Source organism: Chinchilla lanigera, unplaced genomic scaffold (genome assembly GCF_000276665.1).
Source record: "Chinchilla lanigera isolate Chin_1 unplaced genomic scaffold, ChiLan1.0 scaffold00098, whole genome shotgun sequence".
Taxonomy (NCBI): Eukaryota; Metazoa; Chordata; class Mammalia; order Rodentia; family Chinchillidae; genus Chinchilla; species Chinchilla lanigera.
Window position 1 is genome coordinate 1,101,081 of NW_004955499.1, and position 3,412 is coordinate 1,104,492.

Here is a 3,412-nt window from a genome sequence, read left to right on the forward strand (position 1 = left end):
TGACAGTGTCCCTCATGACCTGTAGAAGCCGACCTCCCACCCTTGGGGGTCCGGCGTTTTCACCATCCTCTCAGGACCGCTGCCCCCTGTGACTCTGACTCCTGACAGCCGTCTGCTGTGGGCCGATCTCTGGTGTCCCTGCCGGGGCAGCGTTCCCCGTGTCCCCTTCCTGCCTCGTGGAGACTTCTCCCCTCCTGGCCTGTCCAGCGCTGGCCCAGGCCGCAACTCTGTCTTTCGAGTTTCACAATCTGAACCCACAGAGATACGGGGAAGCCGCCCTGTCTGTGGGAACCGTGAAGATATCTTGCTCTAGCGGGAGGCAGGCTTTCCTATCTCAATTTTGTGTTGTTTAGACAGATATAATGCTGCTGACCTGTGATCCCAGCACTTGGGAGGCTGAGGCAGGAGGATCGCTGCAAGTTCCAGCCCAGCCCCGACTAATGTGCTGAGGCTGTGTTTAAAGAAAAAACAACCCCCCCCACACAAAAGCAGACAGCATTATGTTTTTATCTCTTGTAACTTTTAAATAACCACTGTGTCATTTTCTTGCCCTTGTGCAGGAAATCATACCTGCACCCCCCAGGCCTCTATCTCCCTCAAATATCACTGGTGCGCCACTCGAGTTCCCAGAAGCTGTGGCCCAGGACCCCGCGTGGCCTGGTGGGGCTGTGCGTGCAGTGACATTATTTTCGCCAGATCGAGCGGCGCGAACTTGGCAACAACTGGTGATTGTTTATCTGACTCCGGCCGCCAGCGCGGTCGGCCGCAGATTGTCTCTCCTTTTCGGGCGACCTGGCCTGCCCTTTGTGCCGGTTGAGGAGGATTCTGGCTCCTGCCGACCACACTGGGGCATCCGGGCTCCATACCGTGGCACTGGCCTCGGGCTAAGATTTTTGTTTGATGAAGGTTGGTTCCTGTCTCTCTGACTCTGGTTTTTTTCTTTCTGGTTGCTCACTGCAGGGCAGGGAATGGTGACCCCACCCTCCCCAGCCGCGTCCACGTCCTGACCCCACACGTGGGACGGGCCCTGAGTGGACACAGGGTCCCCGCAGAGGAAACTACTGGAGCATCTGCAGAGGAGACCCTCCTGCATCAGCCTCCTCAATGCAACAGCAGTGTCCTCCAGAGAGACAGAAGAGAAGGCACAGACACGGAGGAGAAGCTGTGTGAAGACAGAGACACTGACTAGAGCAATAGGGCCGCAGCCCAGGGCTTCCAGGAGCGCCAGCCTGAGGCAGAGGCAGGAGGGTCTCCCCAGGAGCCTGGGCAGGGAGCACAGCTGGGACACTTTGATCTCAGCATCCTGGACTCCGGGATGGGACAGGACGGATTCCTGTTGCTGGAAGTCACCCCGTGTGTGGCCCTTTGATCTGGCCCCTCAGCAACTCCACGGCACTATTGCAGGCATTGCTGTGTGTCTGAGACCAGAAGTTGGTCAGTTTAGTTCTTCATTTGTTTGTGTATTTTATTTTTATTTTTTTTGTTTTTTTTGATACAGAGATTAGCTATGTAGTCCAGGCTGGCCTTGAACTCACTAGGTAGCCCAGGCTGGCCTCAGACTTGCAGAGATCCTCCTGCCTCAGCCTCCCAAGTGCTGAGATGACAGCCGTGCGCCACCGTTTGTATTTGTTTGTTTATTCATTATTTTTACCTCGTCCTGGACGGTGGAGGCAGAACACGTGCTTGTAAGTTGGGGCGTGATAGCTCCATCCTTCCGCTGTCGGTGCCTTACCTTTATGTTTCCTCTGGGTAACTGTCGACAGATCTGATTTTGAGTTTCCTGTTAGCTTCCTGGTGCTTTAGTTTTCTGCTTAGATTTGTCTCACTACTCTTTGGTCCTACTTGTACAGCACGGGGCATTGAACCCAGAGCCTTCCTGAGGAGCTACACCTTGAGCCCTTCGAGAAATATTTTCTTGTTTTGTTGCTAAATCACAGAGTTCCCCACACGGAGCTCAAATTTGTGATTCTCCTGCCTCAGCCTCCCAGAGTGCTTGGGTTACAAGCGTGCAGCACCGTGCCTGGTCTCATGGCTGTTTTTTGTGTTTTTCTTGTTTGTCTTTTTGAGACAGGGTCTCACCATGCAGTTCGGGCTGGCCTTGAGCTCACTTTGTAGCCCAGCCTGGTCTCGAACTTGCAACGATCCTCCTGCCTCAGCCTCCCGAGTGCTGGGATTACTGGCATGTGCCCCTATGCCCGGCCCATTGCTTTTGAATGCTTACTTGGCTGTGTTTTTCTTTGCTTTTTATATGACCAAGGTGAGCATGTCATTTCCTGAGCGTGACAGAGGTTCAGGCCAGCTGAGGGGCAGGGCTGAGGGGGAGACACCGTATTTTGGGCCAGAGGGTGTTTCCAGAGGCACGCGAACCACACCCTAGCGCTTCCCAGGCTGTGCACGAAATTGTAGTTCGCTTCCGCTAGGTTGTGAGCGGTAACGCGGGGCCCGCGGACCACCGTGTGCGGTAAGAACCGAACCGGGTGTGATCTTTCTGGTGCGAACACCGCCCACCACCAGCCCGGCCCCTTCCACAGCCGCTGGGCTGCAACACCTCCATGCACCTGACTGTTCCCTGGCATGGCCCTGGCTGACCACGGCCGGCCGGCCACGTGTGGCCCTTGGCCCGAGGCTGGCTGGCGATCGCGGCCCGTGATTCCACAGAATGCCAGAGAGCGCTGAGCTGGACCCACGCGCCCCTAACCGCAGCGCTCAGCTTGGAAGTTCGAGCCGGCGGGGGCCAAAGGCAACACTTTCCGCAGAAACGAGAAGAGAAAAAAGACTCAGGGCTTGCGTCTGCCATTGAACTGCTTCTCCTTCTCCTTTTCCCCGGCCTTTCCCTGGAAGGGCGTGGATGCTCCAGCCTCAGTGAGGCCAGGCACGGTGCTGCACGCCTGTAACCCAAGCACTGCGGGAGGCTGAGGCAGGACAATCACAAACTTGGGCCCTGGCCGGGGAACTCTGATTTAGCAAGATTTTAAATCAAAACAAGTCGTGCTGTGCCATCCGTTGCGGGGTGAGTTTATTTCATTTTGTCGGCGCTGGTTTATGGGCGCTTTGGGGAATTCCCTTCGGCGTTTCTGTTTTTCTTCTTCCTTCCAAGGATGGAAGATGTCCTGGTTACTTTTCTCTCGCTAGGACAAAACACCTGACATCCAGAACTAAGGAAGGAAAGGTTCATTGAGCTCACAGTCTGTGGAGGTTTCAGTCCATACTCGGCTGGCTCCAAGGGAGGGTGGCGCATGGCAGAGGGCAGCAGGCCATGGTGGCGGAAGACAGCAAAAGCAGCAAGAGCAAAAGGGAAGAGCAGCTGCAAGCAGCCTCTTTCCCTCCCTTACACTGTATGCAAACTACCCGCCCCAGCGCAGGTGTAGCACTCACACCCATAACCCCAGCATTGGCCTGTGGGTGAATCACA